This window comes from Ursus americanus, chromosome 27 (assembly GCF_024610735.1).
Source record: "Ursus americanus isolate L20-20 chromosome 27, mUrsAme1.1.p, whole genome shotgun sequence".
NCBI lineage: Eukaryota > Metazoa > Chordata > Mammalia > Carnivora > Ursidae > Ursus > Ursus americanus.
The window spans coordinates 34,499,073-34,526,705 of record NC_142153.1 but is presented as its reverse complement, the minus strand read 5'-3'; positions in this window follow the sequence as shown (position 1 = coordinate 34,526,705).

Below are 27,633 nucleotides of genomic sequence, written 5' to 3'. Positions count from 1 at the left end.
AAAAAAAATCGCTGTGTAGGCCAACTGGGGAAAAATGGTAGAAAGAAATACCTTAGAGGACACTTTTGTTGTACAACATTTGGCCTTAAATAAATGCACAGGCCTGCAAGTGAAAATATATTACATATGTCAAAGGAACAGTAATTAACCTGCTCCCTCTAAGCTGTTTTGATAGGCCATTTTCAGAATGAATGGTTGAGGCTGAGAAAGGGCACTTGGCATTTAAGATCCTTGCCTTTAGGATATTATTCTCCTTGATTTTTCTATTCAATATGATTTCTTTTTTCACTTTTATGCCAACTTAGAAGGAAGTTTTCTGCTATTTTAGCAAAAGATGACTTTAGAACCCCATAGAAATCATAAGTTTTTCCTAAGGTATATTTAATTAATTTGGTCATTGAATAGAAATGATTAATGACGAGGATGCATGCAGATCGTAAAGAAGGTGACAGATTTTACAGGCCATCACGGTAAAAATGTCAAATTTTATAGTTTGACTAATGGAAATTAATATATGCCACTGTAAGAGTTGCAAAATAATTTGAAATAATAATCTGTTTAAAGTTGTGTATGTGCTTGATATACACACACATGTATATACAAATATGTGTGTGGATGAGTGCACGTGTATATATGTTATATTTTCTGATCACGACCTACAATTCCTTTTTAGGAGCAAGTAATTCATGAACTAAATCCTCACTGATCTTTAAAGAAACTAATAAAAGTTGAATTATTTCTTTCTTTAAAAGTAATTATTAATCACTTTCAAAACTCTTATAAAAATTAAATTTAATTGATATTTTCCACATACTTTAATAAGTTTCTCTTCATTATGTCACAAAACACATTGTACATGTGTACAGCATGCATATAACTTGCTGCACTTAAAGTCATATTTTTGTAACATTTCTGATGTTATCTCTTTCTTAATTTCCAACCTATTACACAACATTAGGTACTAGGTATCAAAATTTCAATGTGTCTACACTCTTGTCACATTTTGTTTTTTAGAACCCTACCTTAACTATTCATTCCTTCCTTAACATATTTTATAACTTATTTCATTTTCTGGAACTACTGTCAGTCTACATGTATTGTTTCTTCTCCTATATGTTTTCAAGTTATAACTAAATTGGAAAGATTAGCTCATGAGAATATCATTCACAGGATCTAGGTGCATAACAGTTAATCACACAAGGCTTCCTTTTCTTTCTCTTTTTTTACTTTTTTTCTTCTATCCTTGTTTTAATTTGTTTGCATTTTCATTTTATAAATATTTATTTAGAACCTACTGTGTGCTGATCACCTTGCTTCTTGTTAGGAAAACAAAGATAAATAATAGCCTCTGTCCTCAAGGCACTAACAATCCAATGAGAAATGGAGAAACATACGCAGGTAAAAAAAAAAAGAAAATACAACATGAGCGATCAATGAAGGTAATAACAAACCTATGAGAAAGGACTCTTAGGTAGTAATAAGAAAAAGGGAGTGAATGTCAAGAAAAGACTTAGAGAAGTTTACATTCAAACTGAATCTTAATGGATGATCAGTGAGTAAAAATATAAAAGAGAACGAGTGAAAACATTCATTTCCAGGCAGAGAAGGAACTAGTGTATGAAAGTAGGCCAAAGAATACACAACATGCCATAAATATTTTAGGAGAGGTAGGATTAATTGGTAATTCTGTTAATTGTGACAAATATCTACATTCATCTAGCATCCTGAAGTTCCATTATAAACAATTAGTTGTTTGGTTAATGGATATGAAACCAAACAAATATAACACACTTATTTTGACAGTTCTCAGTTTTTATATCTAAAAGTCTTCATTCAAGGAATTCCCACAAAAAATATAAGATTCTAAAAGATAGACTAGATGAAGTCTTAGGTAATATAAACTTTACTTAAATGTACAGAATTACCAAAAATGACCTTGAAATTATCACCCTGGCTTGTAAGGCAGAAAAGCTTTATTTAATCAGACAACACTATTTTAACATATCCTTCAAAAGACATACTGACTGGAGCGCCTTGGTGACGCAGTCGTTAAGTGTCTGCCTTCAGCTCAGGGCGTGATCCCGATGTTGTGGGATCGAGCCCCACATCAGGCTCTTCCGCTATGAGCCTGCTTCTTCTTCTCCCACCCCCCCTGCTTGTGTTCCCTCTCTCGCTGTTTGTCTCTAACTCTGTCAAATAAATAAATAAAATCTTTAAAAAAAAAAAAAGACATACTGACCTCTTATGGATAGACGAATGAAAAGGTCACTTGGTTTCAGAGAATTTATTCACATTTTTTAGATGACTATTATATCTTAAGAACCAAATCATTAAAAAGTCACTAACTGGCAGATAGCCAAGACTTCAAACAAGACAGTCTGGTTCCAGAAATCACGCCATCTTGTATTATTCACATTTCATTACCTTACGCCTGGAAGAGTAGGTTTTTTCCAACTAATCTGTTTGTAGGTGGGTTGGTGTTGGCAGGAAGAGATTTACAATGAAATAATATGCAATCTTAATATACAAAACAGACAAAACTGGTATTTCTATAGTTGAAACAAAATTGTAACTTGCTGTTCATGAATTATAATTTAACCTCTGTAGTCCATGATGAAGAATCCAAAATTCATGAAAAGGTACATCTCATCACTGTTTAAAATTTTTAAAAGGTGATGGGGATTAAGGAGGGCACTTGTTATGATGAGCACTGAGTGTTTTGTGCTAGTGATGAATCACTAAATTCTACATGCAAAATTAATATTGCACTGTATGTTAATTAACTGGAATTTAAAAACGTAAAACTAGGAAAAATAAAAATTAGAGTATTAAAAAATAAAATAAATAAAAGATAATTGCCACCAAAAATGTGACATTTTAAGTTACCATGTTTTTTTCACAATTTGCTCCTTGATATAGTGCAAATAAAATGAAACAAAGTATACATAGTAACAATTTAGAAATTATTTTGTGACACAATAGTGACTCAAATTTTAATGTTTCAATATTCATCAGCTATATAATTTAATGAGAAATGTTATTGTCAATTGTTAACATTTCATATCATAAACAGTTTTTTATGCATGCTACTTCTTTGCTTATTTAGGGCAATAATTTTGTTTCTTTCCTTTGTCAAACATCACAACACATTGTAGATTAACCCATAATTTTTTTAGGATAATGTTTTTCAATGTTTATAGTCTTTAACTGTGATCTGATTCATGAATGCAAGGAAAAAACTCTGTGATTTGATTTTTGAGGTAAACACTTAACATGAGAATATGGAGCTAAAATTCCCCTTAATAGGCCAAAATAATTCAATAGTGGTCATACTGATTTAAATATAATTATTTTAACACATAGTCAGAATTTTTTATATTTGATACTAGCCAGTTATCCTGACAACTTTATGTAACAGGTAGTTGTAAGATATTTTAAAAAGAAGAGAAACAAAGTTATAATTATTGAGGTCTGATGGTTTAAAATGTAATTGAAGATGCTGAAAATAGAATTCATTTGGAAATCACTGTGTATATTAATAGATTTTTTTTAACATGATACTTGAAGTGCTGTCCATCTTTTCTGAGAAAACCGGAAAGTTGTTAGCAGAAAACTAGTCTTGCCTGGAATACTCCTCTCTAACTTGAAGTCCAGAGTATCAATTAAAGTTCATTTCACAAGCACGATATTTTTATTTGAGGTGATTTTAGAGAAATAAACAAGTTTTTGTAGAGTTAAACATGATTTTAATTATATAAAAATCACATATTTAAGAAAAGACATTTAAGTGCCAGTTTTACAACTGATGAGCTCATCCTGATAATTTATTCTTCCTTTACTGAGCCTTAGTAAAAGTAATACTTGTCCAGGCAACTTATGCACATTCTTTAATTAGAATGTCACTTTGTAATTTATATCAGGTAGTGCATATTTGGTTATAATAAAAAATCCAACTCAAATTTAGGAAAGGAGAATATATTAACTAGACGCTGGTATCCCATGGCACCCAAAGTCAGAAATACACTTGTATCTTACAAATCATTCTAACTAGAAACTAGAATGTCAGCTTGACTCGGCACTTCTGTCTTTTCTTTTTATTCTCTTTTTCTCTTTATGTTTTAGGTTTTTTTGCTTTATTCCATCTCTTAGTGAGGGTGGCTTTATGCATATAACAAAAATGAAAGACATATATATGTTTCAAATAAAATTAATAACGTTACACCTTAATAATTCCTAAAAATCCCAAGCATTTTTAAACTTATATATAATAAATGTGAATGTCAAATCAATAGGGAAAGATAGATTAATCAACACATATTTGCAGATTACTGCCTCAACATTTGTTCCAAAGCATGTTTGGATCCATATCTACCACATTACATTCAAATACAACTAATTCCATTTGTGATTTATTTTGATGGGCAGTATGAAGCACAAAGCATCTTAACATTTTCACTTCTACCCAATAAGTAATTTATTGATTAATGTTACTTTCACTAAACATACCAACTCCATGGAATATTAATTTTTATACAAACAAGGGTCTCTAATTTTCTTGTGCCAATATGATATTATTTTATCGAGTTGGAAAATTCCTTAGACTTTGATAAAGTATTAAAATAACTTTAATTTTAAATATAGAATAGCTGTTCTCATAATACAGCTTTTCAAATATCTCAGCAATATATTTAGAATTTCAAATGAAAAAAATATCTTTATAAATTTTATCTCAAAAGTTAAAATTATAAATTAGTGAGTTTCAGTGAAAGAACTATCATAATCAAATCTGATGCTTTTAAAATTACTTATTCATCTCTTAAAAGATATGTGTTGCATTTCACTATTGACTTATTTTGGCTTTGGTACTTGTTCATCTTATTTTTAAGGAAGATGTTTGTTCCTGAATGATACCAGCTTCCTTTTTCATGATGAACGTTAGCTTATTCAGTGTTCCCATTGTTTGCTAGACTGTGATTCCTTCAAGTCCAAACATCTGTTTAACCTAATCCAGTGTCAGGAACATAGAAGAAAGTTAACACTAAATAAACATTTTTAAGCTAAATATCCTCAATCAATCTGAAACTACCTGCATTTCTTTCCTTTCTAGTGAAAACCAATGAACTACCAAGGTAAATGCCACACAGGATCTTTTAATGGACATGAATTCCCCTATAATCCTTCATGACACAATGTTATCTGAATTTTATTCCTGACTTTGATGAGAAATGGTATATGTAGATAATGTCTACAGATATATAGAAAAAAAATAACCCTATGGTTCTCAAAGTAGCTCTTTGGCAATAAAAAGGGATAGGATGTTTTATCTCCCTCAATTAAGGGCTTAAAGCTTTAGAAAGTGGCAAGTAATGTGATAAGTGTTGTGTAATCATCCACGTATACTGTTTTGTTTTGTTTTGTTTTGTTTTTAACCAAACGACACTCAGATGCTCTACTTCCAGTTTACATCAGAGCTATAATGGGTTGAAAATCATTTTGTTCTGTGGCAGATACCAAGTGTGGTTATTACAATTTTTTTTTTCTTTCTGCTTCAAAGTAGAAGCCATTTAGGGAAAAAAATGTTTTTTTGTTTTTTCTATTTATTTTTAATTTCATTTTTCAACTTTACCTTATTGTCAGAAGGCGATGCCAAAGTATCTTTTTAAAAAGGTCATTTAACCTTACACTATTGCCTATTTTGTAATGATAATAATTGTTATTTAGTATTATAGAATATTCCATTATTGTTTCTCAAAAGCTATGTAGCTGCACAATTAATATCAGATATTTAGTTGTTCACTACTATATGCTTATTATTAGTTATATTATAAGGATAGCTATATTTTATTTCTTTTCCTTTACTTAGCTACAAATATTAAGAATATCAGGCTAATATTTCCATCTAAATTCACGTTCCTGCCAATTTATCGTTGTATCTCTAATAGTACTATTTTAAAGCTAAATTACGTAATGGTAAATGTTCAAGACTATTGTGGCTTCATTTGTCTTACTTTCCTCTTGCAATTTTACTAACTTTCTTTTGTTTGGTGTTTGCCTTCTGTACTGTCTTAGTCCTAAATCCTGACAACTCATTCAAATCGACCAAGAATTTTAAGTAAGAAAAATACAGAAGCCTAAGTTATACCCCAGGCCAAGGCCAATTAAATTAATGTCTCTGGGCAAGGGGCCAGAGATTACCTTTTTTTCCAAGAGTCCATAGATAAAACTAATATTCAGTCTTGTGATAAGCACTATATGCTTGGTCTTCTTGTGGCACATGAATCTTAATTGTGTTTTTTATAAGGAGAATATTATTGTTTATCAGAACTTATTAAAATATATCTTCTATTTCACTGGGGAGGTAAATTGTTTAAGTTTGGACTTACTAATTGTATCTTGGTTTTTAAAAATTCCTTTTTATGATTTCCTATTTTTTTCACTTTTCTTTCAATGCTTTCAGTTTTTTAAAGATTTTATTTATTCATTTGTGAGAGAGTGCAAACAGGGAGAGCATCAGGCAGAAGGAGAGGGAGAAGCAGACCAGGGACCTTGCTGAGCAGGGACCCCAATGTGGGACTCTGTCCCAGGACCCTGGGATCATGACCTGAGCTAAAGGCAGACTCTTAACCAACTGAGTCACCTTGGCTTCCCTATCCTTTCATATTTTTTAGAGCAAAAAGCTATTCTAAAAATGAGAAAGTACAAAAATCACTTGGTGATCTTGTTAGGTTCATTTTATTGGACCCCATTGTCAGAGAGCCTGCTTCAGTAGATATGAGACCAGACCTGTAACTTACCAAAAAACCATAGTAATTCTATATAGATGCAAACCTAAATGGCAAATATTAGTGAAAAGGATCTCTCTCACCACATTTAATTGGAGCTCCAAACTGCTGACAGTTTTGAAATGGGCATCTCAACAGGAAGGAACTGCTGGCCACCAAGTTGCTCTGTCCACCTTTGGCTTTTTTTCAGTTCTACCTGAGTTACCTGCATCAAATGAAGCCAGCCCTTGTTAGCACACTGCATCCGGTTGTTTCTCTTAGAAAAGATTAAAGCATCTGGAACAATCAAGATAATTTATTGAACGATTAAAAGGAAAACTGAGACTATGCATATAGACTATGTAAAAACTGCAGCAGCAGCCATGTTTATTGGTGGGAATGTTCTTCTCATCCCATGCTTTGAAGTTTGCTGTCTCTGACCCTAGCACACATGGACTCTTAAGTATCCTGACCTGTATGTATTTAGGCCATATCCTTTTCCATATTCTATGTTATCAAACTTTTAGAGGTAGGATTTCCGGCACAGTGACCTTCATGGGATATGAAGTAAGAAAAAATATACATATATGAGGACTAGAGTCCTCCAGAGAAAACCCTCTGCCAGCAGCACTTCCTTCCCATACCTTATTAGTTTTAATAAGACTCTCTGTTTATAGTGTATGTAATTCTAGAATTATGTGTTCAGCAATTTTTAGTCAATATGGCATTTCCTTGTGTGTTATAGAACTAAAAATGCTCCTATTTTAACTAAAATACATATGCTGTCTTCAGTTACTATGTCACAAAAGGGGAAATAAGTTACCTTCACCTTTGTTCTACTCTTTATATTAAATGCTATCAATGGCTGTACAGAAACAGTTCAGTTCTAGTATTAAGAACTAGATTATTTATATTATTAGTGAACATACATGTATTACAGATATTCTTCCTTTTTGTTAATTCATGTATTTATAATTCTGAGATACTTGAGTCTTCACTTTTTAACCAAAATGTGATTTTGGTTTTCAAATTAAAAATGCTTTTAAAATAATAATGAAAGAATGACTTTGCAGATTAGATGAAGTATTTACACTGGCTGTTAATTTTCAAAAGAAAATTTTATTAAATAGAGTCCTTTATGAAAGTGCATGCCAGAGGGATACTGATTTTTATCTGCTAATTATGTCCAGTACACGTACAGAGTACTTAAGAGTGTTTCTCTTTATTCTTTGAAATGTGTGTGTGTGTGTGTGTGTGTGTGTGTGTAATGCTTTACAGATGTTGCTGAATAAAACTGCTAAGTACCTAAAATAGAAGTGTGCTATCTCAAAAAATGGGGAAAGTATGTTTTGTCACAGCTAATATTGAAATTAATCTCTGTTGTAATTCTTAATTTGTAGGATTTGTAGGGGTCAGTGCTACTATTATAACTTAAGAGGGTTCTTTTTTACCTTTCTTTCAAGAAATAGATAAGAAAAATTACACTGTCCTTAATTTCATTTTGAAAAATTATTTTTAAAACTAATTAAAATAAAATGTCTGAAAAATTAGAAAACCCAATAAATGAACCCCTTCATTTTTCATGCCAAGTTACACTTCACTAAGATAATATAGGATTTTTTTCCCTATGGAAACAAAGCTTGTAATTATGCATATTAGATTAAAAGAGCCTTACTATAACCAACCAGGGTAGTCATTATCCATGTTCTGTAAAACATGTCTATTATTGGATTGAATTTTATATTTGGTATAATAATAAAATATGCAAAAATATTGTGGTGGAAAGGGAAGAAGATATGTTGCACTGAATGAGTCAAGAGAGATGGGTTTAATCTAACAATACCATATTTAACCAAAATGAAGTCAGATTATCCATCTTGTGTCCAAAGAAGACAAAATGAGATTCAGAAAGTCAGAAGAGAGAAAACATAACTTAGCACAAAATCAGGAAGAAACAATTATAAAATAAATGCTTACTAAGTTCAAAATTTGTAAAAAGTATGACAATACTACTAGAAAGACCTTTTTTTTTTTTTTTTAAGATTTTATTTATTTGACAGAGAGAGAGACAGCCAGCGAGAGAGGGAACACAAGCAGGGGAAGTGGAAGGGGAAGAAGCAGGCTCCCAGCGGAGCATGGAGCCCGGTGCAGGACCGGATCCCAGGACCCTGGGATCACGCCCTGGGCCAAAGGCAGACGCTTAACGACTGAGCCAGCCAGGCTCCTCTAGAAAGACCATTTTTAATTTGAATTGTACTCATAGGGATAGATTCAAGCCAAAAATGAGATGGTGGTCCTCAGAGTATTAATGGAATATGAGGTATAATTTAAAACTAGTGCCCACATTAGGATGACCTCCTGAAATCTTCTGGTCCTCTGGGATAATACCTAATTGAGGTTAAGAGGTACTACTCCACTTGGAGCAAGTTTACCACGTGAAATCTAAGCTTATTACGTCACTCATTTAGTTTTCCCTGTGCCCTATAAACTATGGACAACCTAGTAAAAAGCCAGTGCCATATTCTAATCTATGACCTAGTACAGATTTCTCTGCAATATGGCCTTACTGTTTCCCATCTCTTCATCTTTACTCAAAGATTTAGAAGCAAAATCAATGAAACACTATCACATCTCCCACTTAAAAATTTTTTTAAATGAGACCATCATACAATCATCCAGATTAAACATTCCATCCGATGTCTAATGTTTACAGTCTGTCCAGTGACCAAACTCCTACTCGTGGCAGCTAGAATGAGAAAAAGGAGGTGATTATAATCGGCACAGTCCTATGTCCATTCCTTCATTTTTTTGGTCATTTTTTTTTATTTCCAAAAGAGATCCGAATGCTTTCACTGTCAACTGCTTCTTCGTAAAATTTGACCATTATTAAATTCATGATTTAATGCCCAATTTTGAGATCTTGACTTTCATAATTCTCACCTGAAGAATTCATCACCAGGTACATCCACGTATAAAATCTGTAATTCCAGCCGTCTACCCCATTCCACTTGTGATATAGTAATTCCATGTACTTGTTTGTCTTTTTTTTTTTTTTTTCTTTTTTATCCTCTGTCCTGCTGAGATTTAAATGACTAGAAGCAGAGCCCGGAGGCTTCACTCCCTTGTTGCTCTTGTGAGCAGCAACAACACTATTTTCTTGTCCATCAGCCACATGCTGACATTCTCACACAAGTGTAGAACCGTCAGTGTTCACACCTTCAGAAGTTTTCCAAGCTATAGTGTGCTCATTTCCACTTTACCCTCATTCTGTATCATGCATAGCATCCCTGTAATCAGGAGCTACAGCTTTGCACCCACCATCTCTATAATCTACAGAGCCACTAAAAAGTTGGCATCTTCGGTTGCTTCATGAGATACCAAAAAGATAGTGAGGACCATGGGCTCACACTACCCAGCCTTTTAAAAAAGTGCACAAATAGTACTATCGCTAAAATTCTACAAATTGTTTATCCACTCAGGAGTGAGGCAATCAGTTGCTTCCACCTCAGGCTACTTGCTCTCAAAAGACAGAATATACAGGGTAGCGACAGGCACTGACTCTTCACAGGAGAGCTCTGAGTTCACACCTCTGGTTCTGACGCAGTCCTACCTGCGCTATCTCCAAACCTTGGCTTTCTCCTTTCCTTTTCTTTGAAGGGAGGCTATCAAATAGAGAGGCTTCTTTTCCTGCTTTTCCTCAAAATGCCCCGTGCCTCTGGCTCCCTTACTTCTGTCAGCATTTGTAACAATGCAGCTTCCCTGTGCTATCTGCCATGAGCATCACGTATACAATGGTAGTGCACGCCCATTCCTTATCCCCTTTCTCAGTTACACTTCTCTGTGCTACACTTACAACCCAAAATGTAATTTGTTTATTTTGCTTATTACTTATCCCCCCCACATTGGGATATAAACTCTAAAAGGACAGAAAATATTGTATTTTGTGTCATTTAGTGCTGATTCCCCAGTATTTAGAAAACAGACACATACTACAGTTCAACTATTAGTTGGTCATAAAACAAATACAAAGTAACAGCCCCGTGCCACCAACCTTAGTTTCTTCTCTTCTCCACACTTAAGCCACAAGATTATTCTTATTAATCAGCAAACTATAGTAAATATTATAGGACAAAATGGATATGGGTTCAAAGGCTTCATAGAATGATGGTTTATTCATTATGGCACTGTTGTTATTGTGGCATTTATATTATCTCTAAATTGTTAATTATTTTATTATTGCTTCATTATTGAAATATAAGGTATGCATCCCAGTATTACTCGTGAATAGATCTGAAGTTCAACAGTCAAGACAGTCAATGGGAAGAGCTTGCCAGAAGAGTTGCTACTCTTTATACCAGGCAACAGCTGCATTCTATGTAACTTACTACTAAATTTTGCTATCACAGTGTAACATATGTCAATATTTTATGTATGTCTCTCTCACTGAACCAGGAACAAAGTAGATTATGGCCCTACTACAATAAACCATAGGAAAATTATAGGCTATCCACATGTTCTGTGTATTAACTATAATATGAAACATGGCAAATACCGATCAATATAACATGAACATGGAAATGATAATGCTAAATAGCCATTAGCAAATTTATTAGCATACTTTTTAAGTAGGGACACCTGACTGGCTCAGTCAGTTAAGCATCCGACTCTTGATTTCGGCTCAGGTCATGATCTCAGTCATGAGATTGAGCCCCATGTTGGACAGGGAGACTGCTTAAGATTTTCTCTCTCTCCATCTCCCTCTATCCCATACCCCACACACCAGCTGGTGTGTGCACACATGCACTTACTTTCTTTCCAAAAATAAATAAATGAAATTTTTTTAAGAATGTATTTTAAGTAATGGTAATAACAGTTGGGTAAATTTTATTCCTAGAATATTAGATAGAGCTGATACTATAAACAACAGTCATAAATAAATAATTTTGCAATCTCAGTAGACATCAGAAAATGGAATAAAACAATTACCTTACTTATACCCAAAGTACTTTAAATCCAGTCTGAAACTAAAATGAGGCAAAAATGTTCTGTATTTTCCAGTGGAGTTAATATATTAATATTGCAGGGTGGGAAGACTATTTATTCTACATATTTTATCTTTTCCAAAGTTAAATATAAATAATTGGTAACCACAATTAAAACTAATTGCTTTGTAATATTTTTTAAATGACAAATCAATTTAACAATCCATCTGAATATATCACCAAGTGAAAACATGCACATAATTTCTTAAATAAAGAATAAGAAAATTTAATTTTATGTGTTGTTATTAAGGAAAATTAAAAGCTAAATGACTGAAAACAAATCATACCAATACAAATACACATAATCTTTTCAGTAAAACAAACACAGTTATACACAGACCCTTGTATATAATAATTGAAAATGTAGTAACTCTCATATAAAAGTCAGGACAAAACAGGCCAATTTGTAGTTTGTCAGGTAGGTAGTTAACTAATCAAAACTTATCAATTTAAATTTTCCTTTCAAGACACATACCTACTATACACAAGATGAAAATGGTTTAAGTATCAAAAAATAAGTATTAAATGTACATGTACACTTTGAATAGGGAAGATTCTGAAATATGAAATCAACAAAAGACATAGCAATCTACTTCTGGGTATGCTTAAGGTACTTTTATTATAACAGTCTTCCTGAAAGAAAAATAACAAAATTTGGATTGTATATTAAAACAACAAACAAGCAAACAAAAATGTTTTTAGAGATTTAAATATCAACATTTAATTGTAAATGATCCTAGAAAACTGGGTGGGCCATTTTTACACAATCTGTGTTGATATTTCTCTTGAGGCATTTAATGATTTGCTACAAGGGTAAAATCAAGAATGCAAGCAAAAATCAGTGTTTTTACTGTCTCAAAAAACTGAAAGGCTACAATCAATGAGAAATGAGAGAATACAATCCCATAGGGAAAAAATCCTATAGGAGATGCTACCTGACTTCAAGATATATGATACAGCTACAGTAATCAGTACAGGTACTGGCAATATCTATCTATTTAGATAGATCAATAGATAGACAGAGATACAGATATATATCAATGGAAGGAATAGACGGGCCAGAAATAGAACCCAATAAATATAGTCAGTTGGTCTTTGGCAAAGTAGCAAAGGCAATACAATGGAACAAATAGACTTTTCTACAAATGGAACAACAGCACACCACATGCAAAAGAATGAATACAGAAACAAATCTTAAAACCTTCAAAGAAATTGACTCAAAATGGGCCATAGACCTAAGTATAAAGTGAAAAACTAAACAACTTCTTTTTTTGAGAGATAAAAAGAGAGGGTGCATGTGTGAGTAATGGGGGAGGGTCAGAAGGAAAGGAAGAGAATCTTAAGCAGACTCCATGCTGACCGCAGAGCCTGGGGTGGGATTCAATGTCATAATCCTGATATTGTGACCTGAGCTGAAATCAAGAGTCGGATACTTAAACGACTCAGCCACCCACGTGCCCCAAAAACTAAACAACTTCTGCAAGATAAAATAAGTCCTTTCATGACGGTGATGCCTTTTTAGATATGACACCAAACAAATGATTCTAGAAAGAAATAATAAGTTGGACTTTATTAAAATTAAAAATATCTGCTCTGCCAAAGACAATATCCAGAGAATCAGAAGGCAAGCCACAGACAGGAGAAAATATTTGGAAAAGGCACATCTGATAATGGACTGTTATCCAAAATATACAAATAACTCTCAAAATTCAATGATAGGGAAACAAAGAACCTATTAAAATATTTCCTAAAGACCTTTACAGACACCTCACCAGGGAAGATATCCAGATAGCAAATAGAATATGAAAAGATGCTCCACATCATGTGTTGCTGGGAAATGCATATTAAACAAAAAATGAAATATTGCTATAAACCTATTAAAGTGGCCAAATTCTGGAACAGTGACAAAACCAAATACTGGTGAGAATGTGGAGCAATAGAAACTTTCATTCATTGCTGGTGGGAATGCAAAATGTTGCAGACACTTTGGAAGACTGGTGGTTTCTTAGAAAACTAAGTATGTCATTATCCTATGATTCTGCATCCATGCTTCTTGATATTTACCAAAAGGAGTTGAAAACTTATATTTACACAAAACCTACACACAGATGTTTATAGTGTCTTTTCTCATAGTTGCCAAAACTTGGAAGCAGCAAGATACTCTTCAGTAAGTAAATGGGTATATAAACTATGGTATATCTAGACAATGGATTATTATTTAGCACAAAAATAAATGAGCTCTCAAGGCATGAAAAGACATGAAGGAACCTAAAATGCACACTGCAAAGTGAAAGAAATCAATTTGAGAAGGTTACATACTGTATGATTCCAATTATACAACATTCTAAAAAATGTATTATTTTGATTTGTTCTTGTTGAGAAAAATTGAAACCAAACCTTAACTTCATGAATAATTAGATAAAGCGACATTTATCTCCTCAAACTGCCTGCCTAAAGATATATGTCTAAATAGGGGCGCCTGGGTGGCTCAGTTGTTAAGTGTCTGCCTTCGGCTCAGGGCGTGATCCCAGTGTTATGGGATCAAGCCCCACATTGGGCTCCTCTGCTGGAAGCCTGCTTCTTCCTCTCCTACTCCCGCTGCTTGTTTACCTCTCTCTCTGGCTGTCTCTCTCTGTTAAATAAATAAATAAATAAATAAATAAATAAATAAATAAATAAAATCTTTAAAAAAAAGATATATGTCTAAATAAACATAATTTTATCCAAAATCTCTTTACTATTTTTATACTTAATGCCCAGCATGAAAACAAGATTACTAGATTGCTGAGAGATAAGATCAAATAGTAGAAAGCCAATAGAAAAAATACAAATAGATGATACTATAAACAGACACAAGAAGAATGCATATACTGTAGTTGCCAGATATGGATGTTAAAATTACTAAATAATATGTTCAAAATTGTGGATAAAAGATGGAGAAATTTCATGCAGAAGTGAAATCTCCATAAATCATTAGATAACCAACTATATTTTATAAATCAGAAGCATTATGATATGTCAGGTGAATCTGATGAAAATACATTAAAGGCAAGCCATCTAATGTTAAAATCTGTAATTTGTGAGCAGATAAAGAGTTGAAATAATATTAGATTTGTTAATTAATACATGCAAGTTGTGCTCACCAAAAGAATACACATAAGCTATATAAGATGCAAACAAGAAGCAAAACATGAAAATGAAATAAAATTTTTAGGGGTGCCGGGGTGGCACAGCGGTTAAGCGTCTGCCTTTGGCTCAGGGCGTGATCCCGGCGTTGTGGGATCGAGCCCCACATCAAGCTCCTCCGCTATGAGCCTGCTTCTTCCTCTCCCACTCCTCCTGCTTGTGTTCCCTCTCTCGCTGGCTGTCTGTATCTCTGTCGAATAAATAAATAAAATCCTTAAAAAAAAAAAAAAGAAAATGAAATAAAATTTTTAAATTAATCAAAAATAGTTAAGGAAGAAAAAGAAAATGCAAAATTTTTTTTAAAAATGGGGAGTAGTGCCTAATATAATATAATATGTCATTATATTATAATTACACCCAATTATATATTAAATAATATATAATTATATTATAAGAATGTAATAAATACATATAATTATAATATAATATGTAATATATTGTTAGATTTAGGTCTTTAAATAACAGTGATGATGCTAAAAGTAAGTGGACTGACTTGTCTAGTTATGTTATAAAAAGAATAACAAAATCTTGTTGGCATGAGAAACATCTCAAACATAAGGATCCAGAATGAGAGGGAATTTATTTACCAGATAATTTTCAATTTTTACAAAATCCTTATATAGCTTTAGGCATGTCAGATAATATAACTTGGAAGTCAAAATTATTACATGAGATAAAGTTTTCACTATAAAATTCAAGATATTCTACTTACCAGGATTATATATAATTCTAAAACTTGTATAAAACACAAAATTGGTAATAAGCTTAGACTAACACAACAAGGGAAATTAACTTCAGGCCTGCATTTTTGAGGACCTTCTCTGGCCTTTAGCAATATCCTTTTCCTCAATTAGGTGAAAAGTCCACTGGGCAAAAAGGAAGTTTTGCTTTATTAAACCACATAAAATTGAATATTACTGGTATTAAAAACAGACAAACAACATGCATTTTTAAAAAAATTAGTATGTATATATAATAAAACTGTAAAGCAAAGCAAAGCAATGAATCTCTAAATTCACAATTGCCGTTACTCTGGCATGGAGAAGGGAATGTGATCAAGGCACACAGTGGTCCTCAAATTCTCTTTTAGTATACTGTTTCTTAAGTTTGTTAGTGCATACACCAGAATTCATTTTACCTCATTCTTTAAACTGCCTGTGTCTTTTGTACCATCTTTCGTGTGTATATTTCACAATAAAACAATATTAGAGAAAAAAAGAAATTTGAAAATATATAGATAACAAAGAAAAACAATAAAATGAACAAAAACAAAAATAATTGAGTTCACAAAGAATGTTCTGAATTAAGTAAAACACATTGCAATTCAGAGTAAGTAAAATTTAAGGTCATTTTCAAATAAACAGCAAGAAAACTAATGTTGGATTACTCATGTTGTTAGGGTTTCTTGAATTTAGGAGCAAAATCAGGAGTTCTCCATGTATACTTTCTTAGGTTCTAAAAAACCACGTAGGTGCTTAATTTGTTTGATTTGCCCAGGGGTAATGCTTATAAGATACTTTGCCAGATTTTTAATGATAGCAGTATCTGTGCCAGTAGTGTTTTATACCAGCTGTACTGGGCTAATTATCTGGTTTCCTTAAATGTCTATTTTTGAAATAATTATGGCTTTTGAACACATAATAGACACTATGCTTGGGATTGACAAGAACACTGCCTACATTTCTTCTTTAAAAACTTGGCAAATCATTCCCATATGCTTATTTCACTGGTCCATTGCCACCCAGACCCCAGCAATCTTGACCTTAACATTATACATGCAAATTTTATTTTTGGATATGCATACACATAGGTTTATTTAGGGCATGATTTGACTAAGTACAGAATATGTCTTACCCTACTACATAGTAATTAAAATATTATCTAATACGTCCCATGATTTTTTGGGGGAAAAACATCACATTTCTAAGTGGAAATTCGAGACAACAACTCAAATTTGCTCTGTGATGGATTAGCTTATCTTGACTCTGTCAGTTACCATAGCTACTTTCTTAGTATGAAATAAATATGACAAGCTAAATAGAATGGAATGTTGATAACATAGGTTACTTATACCTATAACTGACCAAACACACACATACACAGGCACCCCCTTCACACACACACACACACACACACACACACACACTACAGTGATCGTAACAGTAGGCAACTAGACAATTGTGGAAACATAATGGCTTCATCTCATTTAAAGCTGTAATATTTTATAATTTCAAGAATACTGAATATGAGAATAACATCATATAAAGAAATTAACACTGTTCTGTTTTTGTCCCTTTCTGGACAATTTACTATGATTTATGTATAACTTCAGGGCAGAATGCATTTTAAAATATATTGCATCACATGACTAATACACAATATTTCATTTTATTTTATTTTTTACACAATATTTTAAAATTTTGGCACTCAAAAACTATTCAAAGTTTTCAAGCTTAATAGCAAATGGAATCATACAAATCATTTCACTTATGATCAGGTGAAGAAACAGCATTTGATGCCTGAGGCATCATTCAGTTATTTCTTTTTCTTCATAATTTTCAATGCAACTGACAACCACATTTATATCTTTCTCAAAAAAAAATCTAACTTTTTATATTCTCATTTAAATTTAAGACTTTGGAAAAAAGGTCAAGAATTTTGTCCTACATTTTAACTTTTTATGTTTATTGATATTACTAGGATAATTTATTTTAAAATATATAAATATTAAATATAATTTACTACATGCTACATCAAGCAGTCCTTTTTATTACCTTTTATCTCTATATTTTAGTTTCTCCTATCAGTATTTTGCCCCATACATAATATATTTTTTTAAAAAGTAGCAATCACAAGCTTGAGTAATTTAAACATGAGAAATGACACTGCAGAATTCTATTAGAGGAAATACCGTTGATAAATATTTTATTTACTGGTAAAGTGATAAATAATGTGATAATAGATCACGTATTAATTTTATTCTGATATTAATTAACCTAAGTGGATAAGCTTTTATCAATAAAGTTTAAATTGGATTAACTAAAAAATATTGAAAAGCAAATAAATACCTTTCTCAAATAGAAGAAACACAAAATGGTGGTCAGATTTCATGGAGTTTCCACAGCAGAAAAAAAGTCAGAAGGAGTGCATTTCAGTCTTGCCACTAATACTTCTCATCTTCAGTTTCTTCAGCTCTAAAGTGATGATTAGCTGAATTAGTTATTTCCAATATTTCTTCCAGCTTAAAAAAAAAAGGAAGAAAGATTCCTTATTGTTCACTAAACTACATTTTTCTCTATATTCAAATTTTACTTCAAAGATTCATTTTCTGCATTATTCCCATCCATGATCTCATAACCTCATCAAACTCTCACTGATCCATTCTCCCTAAAAGGTATACGTTTACTAATACATTGAATTTATTAACAGAAGAATCTGCAAAATGATTCTCATTCCACTGTTGTAACTGTTCTTGATACAATTGTAGATATAATTTCTAGATAAAATTACAAACAAAAGGACCTCTTGATACATTATGTACTCAATTTGTAGATGCAGTAATAATTATAGTGGGTTTGAAAAAATCAACTATGATTGATAATGTGCTTTAAAAACATTTCAAATGGTTTTGTACTCCTCACATCTATACTTCTGTTCATTTGTGCTGCATAAATTACTGATAGAAGCTTAGATCGAAGTTCATGTTCCCTATTCTGTACTTTTCATTGATTGTTTCAGAAGACCATAAGATCCAATTCTTCCCTACCACTAAACTGAAGACAAGATTCATTATTATAGTTGTTATTTTTAGGTTTTTTTAAATGTCTTATTTATGGAACCTTTGTATATTTGCTGTATTTCCATTGGGTTGCTTCCTGTATATTATTTTGAATTAATGAATATATTATTTTGAATTAATGAATAAAATCGTTTACATCGTTTCTTTGGTATATATTTATCTATAATTAATTATATGAGAAATTTTTACTAGAAATCCTTTACCATAGAGCCCATATGTAAGATTTCTTAAGAATAACATCAGCACAAGACTTCATGAACCTTTGTAGTTAGAAAGAATGTTTTAGGACTGAGACACATTTTTTTTTTCTGTAAGAAGCCAAATGGTGAATATTTCAGGCTTTGAGGGCTCTAAGTTCTGTATCACAACTGCTCAGCTCTGCTCCTGATTGTAGTGCAAAGCAGCCATAGGCAATATGTTAAAAAGAAAAGAAAGATGGAGACAGGCAGACAGATAGAAAGAAGGATAGCATGGCTATGTTCCAGTAGAACTTCGACCCTGACATTTGAATTTCATATAATTTCCATATGTCATCAAATGTTATTTTTATTTTGGTCCTTAAAACAGTAAAAACGTTCTTAATTTGGGGCTGCACAATAGGTTCCAGACAGGACTGGAGTCGTGTGTTGTAATTTGCCAGCCCCTGATTTAGTCACACAGAGTGTGATTAGTAAAGCTTTATCCAATTGCCCTTAGACAGAATTAAAGAGGATTTTAATATGAGTGTAAATTTCATGGATTTATAACACAGACATCATGTCTTCATTTAATGGGCTGTCCCTACTTCAGGTACACCACCATTTAAATCATTATAAAATTATTTCACGAAAAAGTACCTGCCAGGTTTCCCCTTATTTACTAATTTTTTATTTATATAAAGAAAATAAAGACACTATGGTAAAATATGTTATGACTTTCCTGATCTTTGGATTATATGTGTATATGTGGACATGTATATGTGGACACATGGATTGAACTTTGGTCCCCTTCTCTTATGGTGAGGCTCTTTTTTTCCTTTTTCTTCTTTTCTTTCTTTCTTTCATTTTTTTTTTAAGCAGCCTGCCTAAAATATCTCAAGTGCAAAGTATCACCACAATGTCACTGAAGGCACTGGTTAGACCAAAGCATAGGTCTTCAAAAGTATCACAATCAGCCATTTAAGCTTACATGTTGTTTTTCATAACTATAATTATGTCAAAACATATTTGATTTATAAAATTAATTTCTTTCATTGTATGCCATCACATATTTTCTTGGCCTATGAACAATATTGAATAAGTTAGTAAATCATGTTACTCTTGTAGTCTTATACTGAAAATCATAATGCTCTTACTCTCGGGTAACAATTCACCATGCCATTACTTCATATGTTGTGTCAGCTTTTGTTCCAGATTATTTTCCAAGGATGATTATATAGGAAGTAGCCTTGAAACACTGTCTTCGTCTTTGACAGAATGCAGATTTATTTCCTGACTAAGATAGCAAAGATAATGTCTCCTTTAGGGGCAATGGTTGGATAAGTCTGCTAGCAGCTTTTAAAAAAAATGGAGTTTCCTAAATTCGAGTTTCCTCAGCTGTGACACAGAATTACTGTGTGTACAGCATCCACCTGGGCTGCCTCTGCCTCTTGTCTGTGGGACTGTTGGGGTGATAGATAACGTGAACACAGAGCGCAAGCTGCTAGCTGTGTTGTAATAAAGTTCTCTCTTTCTGACCTAGGAGTCTGGTTTCTTCTGCCAACACCTGGAGAATAGAGACTAACTTTTCGGTCTTAAAGTAAGTAACATCTCAGAACTGTCATGGGTCTTGATATACATATTTTAACCTAATCCATAATTAGAATAACTTTTCCTGGAATACTAACTCTAACTCAAAATATTTGCCAAATAATTAATTTTATTATTATACCCTGGCATGTCTTATTCATGGCTAGATGTTTCATTAGGGATGTTACTCCATTTTCAGCCATTAAAATTCTATATTTTATTTCATTAAATTCTAAACATTTAAACATTTTTATATGTGATTATTTCTTGACATATTTTTTTGAAAATATTTCTTGAAAATGAAAATCCTATAAAACCGATAATATATGTGGGTATATTTCATCAGAAAGTGATGCTTTATTAATGAGAATGTGATATGTATATTTCAGAAGTGTGTTTTTGAAAGCTTAAGTTTGACTTTCTATGTAAGAACGATGATTGAGGTGACAGATGTAAACAGTGTTTTCTTTTGTGAGGTTGTGTTTTCATCTGATGTATTTCTCAGTAATTTCTCAGTAAACAAATTGCTTAATATTGCAGAGTTGTTAGATATCTAAAATGTGGGTATATATCTGAAAAGATATCTGCAAGTAGTTAGAACAGAAAAAAATTCTCCTATTTCATGTAAAATATACAATTTTGGGGGCTACATTTTTGCTTATTTCATAAAACTAATTGACCTATTCATTATATTGTTTATTATTTTCATCAACTGTATCCTTTTCAATTTTTTTGAGCTGATAATTAATATGAGTAGATTTCAAGAAGAGACATATATGTATATATAGCTTTGGAGTCTTTCATAATCATGCAGGCCAATGTTGATCTTTGTGGAGAAGAGCAAGGGTGTTCTTGTAATGTTCTATTTCTTGACCTAAGTAGTGGTATGTTTATTACTTGATAATTCATCATAGCGTGTGCACTATCAAATACATGTGTTGATATTTAAATTTAAAAACTATATACAAACTATATGTTAAAAGATTTGATCTTTTCCAAAATGGGTCTGTCCTTTGTTCTCAAGTTCTGGAAAGTGATGTCTAAGCCCTTGGAATGTCTTGCTTAATAGGAGTACCTTTGTTTGCCTGGGAGATTGGGCCTGTCAGAAACTAACAGTGTGATTTAGGGTGGGGGCTTTGAGCCACACAACAATATAATTTAAAGTGGATGTTTAGGTCAACCAGTATCAACTGGACATCCTAAAGCGCTGGAAACTGAAATCAATCCCGTGAGCAGTCCATTGTATCACCATGATGTAGCCCCAGTAAAGACTGTAGACATCAAGATTCCTGTGAGGTTTCCTGGTTGTCAATCCTCCATGTGATATGTATTGTCATACACCCATGTAAAGAAAGGAATGCTATCCAACTCCAATAGGAAAGGACAATGGAAGTTTTGTGTTTGAAACTTTTTGTGGAATCTGCCCTATGAACTTCCAACCTCCACTGATTTTAATATGTATCTTTTCCATGTAATAGATCCTAACTGCAAGTGCAAGAGCTATCAGCAAGCTCTGTGAGTTCTTCTAGGGAGTTTTCAAAACTGAGAGCGCATTTGGGAACCTCCAAAACTTGCAGTGGTGTAAGAAATGAGAGGGATCTTGTGTGGACTGTTTCTTCAAAATTTACTGTTACTAATTTCAAAACTACACACAGTAGTTGTAATTTATGGGGAAACAAAGGAGAAATTTCTTACCCAGAGTTCATTCACAAATACTTGCACAAAAAAGGTATAATGCATTCCCACATCAATACACATATGTGATAATATACATTTAGTTGCTGTTAGTTGCAACAAGTATAAATAAATAATTAATTATCATAAGTGCTTGATGATCAATAATTCGGTTTCAGTTCTAGAAGCAGGTGGTCACATAATATACTTTATATCTGTATTAATTAGTTCTATTAATTTAATGAAAACTTTCTTGTTCAAGTTTTCTGTGATTTATTTTGCATTATCACTGACTTGTCTCCTCATGCTGATAACCCAGTTATACATTTTAATGAGCCTATGGTACTCATTTAAATGTTATATCATACATTCATTTTTCTTTCCTTGAAAAAAATAAGCCTGAAAAAGATTATAAGTTACTTAATGAATCTTGTTATTTCTGGCAAATATATTTTCTGATACACTTTTTTTACAATACATCAAATCTTGAACTAGAACAAAGAATATCCGAACTAATTCATCTCATAAACAGAAATGTCTTACCTTATTGTCTTTATTTATTTAAGATTTATTTATTTATTTGAGAGAGAGAACAAGCAGGGGGAGGGGCAAAGGGAGAGAGAGAATCTTAAGCAAAGTCCCTGCTGAGCTTTCAGCCGTGATGCAAGCCTCAGTCTCACAATCCTGATATCATGACCTGAGCAGAAATCAAGAGTTGGTCACTCAACCCACTGAGCTACCCAGATATCCCTACCCTATCTTCTTTAATCAAAACTTATAAAATTTAAATTTTAAGTATGTAAAAAAAAAGAAAAGTATGAAAATTTGAATTTGGCAACCTAAACATTATGTAGTTCACTTAATATGCCACTACATCATAAGGTATTTCTATTGTTTTAATAAGTCAATACATATAACATATATCAACTCTTTGAAGTGCAGTGACACATTTGGGTCATGCAAATTGAACAAGTAGATAAACACTTATGGAAAATGAAAGGACATATTTCCAGAGAAAATTATCCTTTTTTTCTCTTAAAAAGAGAGTATTATATTTTTGAGAGCCTTAGAAATATGAGCAGGATCTTATATTTAGTTCCTATGTCTGCTGTTAGAAATGACCACAAATATGTACCTAGTAGCTTAAACAACACAAATTTTCTATTGCACAGTAGGAGATGGGTGAAAATAAAGAAAAAAATTGTAGTTTTTTAAAAAAATCTTAAGATTAAAAGTAAACAATATATAATAGAATACAGTTAAAGATATACTTAACCATAATTTAATGATATAGGTTTCTATGACCATCTCTGATTTTGTCTGTTATTTTCTAACTAAAAAGCCATGAGTTATACTTAATATAATAATAATAATAATAATAATAATAATAATAATAACAATAATACATTTCTTCTGTAAGTGCCTATTTTTTTGCAATATGTTCTGATTGGTTCTTTAAACATTATCTATGTTCTTAAAACAATAAGGATATATGCATATATGCCTAATTTTACATGTAAGAGACTTAAGTACCAGAGTAGTTAGATGTCATGCCCAAAGTCATCTAGTTGACAGGGGACAGAGATGGCATTCAAATTAAAGTTTGCAAGACACAAAGACTTCCTCTTTCTGCTGTCTTTCTGTGGAGATTGAGCAAAGCCTAGAGCCACGCCTAGAGCAAGCCTATCACAAGAGCAAGGTGAATCTAGTAAACAAATCTCTATTTGCATGTAACACTGTATATTTACTTTTTGTTGTTACACAAACTTTAGTAAAAATCTGTGTCTCCCGGTAGTTAAATACAACCACTCTACCTACATAGAAAACTTGGTGGGGACATTCAGTTTCACACTAGGAAGTTAAGGAACTTAAAAGTTGCCATTCAGGGGCATCTGGGTGGTTCAGTCAGTTAAGGTTCTGACTTCTGATTTTGGCTCAGGTCATGATCTTAAGGTTGTGGTATGGAGCCCCCAGTTGGGCTCCAAGCTCTCATAGAGTCTGCTTGCCCCTTTCCCTCTGCTCCTCCCCACCCCCCTGCCCCCACTTGTGCACACACACACTCTCTCTCTCAAATAAATAAATAAAATCTTTTTTAAAAGTCTAAAAAAAAAAAAAGACTCCAGGAAGCAAACTGAGTGTTACCGAAAAGAGGGGGGTGGGGGATGGGGTAACAGGGTGATGGGTTTTAAGGAGGGCATGTGTTGTGATGAGCACTGAGTATTATACAAAATTAATGAATCATTGAACGTTACCTCAAAAACTAATGTTGTACTATATGTTGGCTAACTGAACATAAAAAAAGCCACCACTCAGTTCTAACAATAAGTAAAACATTGAACAAAATAAATAATAAACAACCCTACTTAAATCCATAAGAGAAGTGAAGTCACATGTCAAAGTGCTGCCTCCAAAATTGGAGACACTAACAGGCAAATACAGAGAATCACAACTTAGTGAAGCACAAACCAGCGTGAACCAGTGGTGAGTAAGAAAATCTGAGCCATAACTGATGAATCATTGGAGGTGCTATTTGGGCAAGTATGAGAGCTAAAAACTCCAAGGATACCCTGTCATCAAGGGTCTCCAACTTTTGTGAATTTTACCTCTTGAAGCTACTAGGATCCTAGGGTGAATACTGGAGAAAAATCCATTTATGCTTCCTGCAGGGAGAGAGGAAAAAGAAACATTTTTTAATATATCAGAGCACTCTGTTCTTCACAAGACCTCCTCCAAGGAGAGACTAATTTACCAGAGCCAACCTGCTGGAGTTTTATCAGAATCTAATGGAAATACAGCAAGGAAAATACTCAACTTCAGCTCTTTCTAGTCTTCTATATGGGAGAAGGGAATTACCCAACTCAAGCTCACTGCCCCCATCCTGCCCTACCTAAGGGGACGAGTGGAAATAGCAAAAGTGCTTGTGAAGTTCATACTCCAGAGACTAAGCCTCAATAACATACTGGGACCTAATCATAAATCTATAGAATGCTTCCCTATCCTCCATACTTCACTACCGCATTACTAAAGGCCTATTTGTCGCAGTTCTTTTTACCCAAGTACATCATGTCTAACTATAAGAAGACAATTAAAAACATACTTAAAAGCAAAAAACAAAATTTGAAGAGACAGACCAAGTTTCACAACCAAGCTCATATGGCAGAGTTGTTGGAATTATCAGACTGGGAATCTAAAACACCTGTGATTAATATGCTAATGACTCTAATTGGTAAAGTAGACAGCATGTGAGAACAGATGGGCAATGTAACAAGAGACATGGAAATCCTCAGCAAAAACCAAGAGAAATGATAGATATTAAAATCACTGGAACAGAAATGAAGAATGCCTTTGATAGATTTATCAGTAAATCAGACATGACTGAGGAGAAGTCTTCGACCTTGAGGTTTTCTCAATAGAAACCTCCAAAACTGAAAGAATACAGAAAAAAGAATGAAAAAAAAAAAAAAAAAAAGAACAGACTATCCAAAAACCGTGAGACAACTACAAAAGATGTAACATATGTATGGTGGGAATACCAGGAGAGGAGAGAGAAAAGAATAGAATGAATATCTGAAATAATAATGACTGAATATCTCCCCAAATTAATCAGAGAACCAAACCATAGGTACAAGTAACTCAGAGAACACTAAGCAGGATATATGCCAAACTAACAAACAAAACAAAACTACACCTGGGTATATCATTTTCAAACTATGGAAAATCAACTACAAAGAAAAAAAAAATCTTGAGGGAAGCCAAAGGGAAAAACACCCTAGTTACAGAAGAGCAAAGATAGGAATTACATCTGACTTTTCCTTAGAAACCATGAAAACAAGAAGAGAGTGGGATGAAATATTTAAAGGGTTGAGGGAATAAAGCAGCAACTGTGGTATTCTGAACCTTGTGAAATTAATTTTCAGGGGCAAAAGAAAAATAAATACTTTCTCAGACAAACAAAAATTGAGGGAGTTTGTTACAAGTAGACCTACCTTGCAATAAATATTAAAAGAAGTTCTTCAGAGAGAAGGGAAAATAAAACAGTCCAGAAATTCTGATCAACATAAAGAGGAGAATATTGGAGAGGGAACAAATGATAGATGAAACCTTTATTTTATTAATTGATCTAACAATAATATGTTCAAAATAATAATAATTAAAATGTATTTATGTATATATATGTTCATATATAAGTGTAAAGGATTACAACAATTATACAAATAACAAGAGGGAGGAATTAGAATTATTTTTGTTATTATAAAGTATCCACAAGACCAACATAGTACTATGGAGTTATATGAAAGTGGAGTTGTATTAGTAGTAAATGTATATTACAAACTCTGGGAAAACCACTAAGAGAAAGACAGAGAGGCCGAGAGAGACAGAGACAGAGAACAGAAGAAGTACTGTTGATATGTTAAGAGAGGAGAAAAAAATGGAATCATATAAATTGCTCAAACAAAACATCAAAAGGAAGAAAAAGAATGGAAGAAGAAATAGGAAGAACAAAAGCGATAATAGAAAACTATAACGAGGGATGCCTGGGTGGCTCAGTCATTAAGCATCTGCCTTCGGGTCAGGGCGTGATCCCAGAGTCCTGGGTTCGAGGCCCACATCCGGCTCCTCCGCTGGGAGCCTGCTTCTTCCTCTCCCACTCCCTCCTGCTTGTATTCCCTCTCTCGCTGGCTGTCTCTCTCTCTCTCTGTCGTATAAATAAGTCAAATATTTTAAAAAAAGAATAAAGAAAAAAAAGAAAACTGTAACAAATACGGTAGATATTGACCGAACTATATCAATAATCACATTGAATGTCAGTGGTCTAAGTGCACCAATTAAAATGCAGAGCAGATCCAATGAATCCCCTTATCAAAGCAGATCAAATAACAATATGCAGGTATATGATGTCTATAAGAACCCCACTTTAATATAAAGACACAAATTATTAAAAATAAATGGATGGAAAAAGGTGTATTACGCTAACAGTAATAAAAAGAAAGTAAAAGTAGCTATATTAATTTTGAAATGAACAGATTTCAGAGTCAGGAAAAGTATCAGTGATAAAGAGGAGACATTACATAATGATAAAAGAGGCTATACTCCAAAATATTTAACAATCCTTAACATGCATGTGCCTAATAACAGAGCATCAAAATACATGATGCAATCCTGATACATTGGCAAAGAGAAATAGATGAATTCACTATAATAGCTGGAGACTTCAACAGCTCTCCATCAGAAATGAAGAGATCCAATAGGCAGAAAATCAGTAAGGGCATAATTGTAGTCAGCAACACTATCAATAAACTCGATTTAACTGCTATCTATAGACAATTTCATCCAACGACAGAAGAACACATTTTCCTCAAGCTCACATTGAACATTCTTCAAGATAGATCCCATCCACTGGAAGA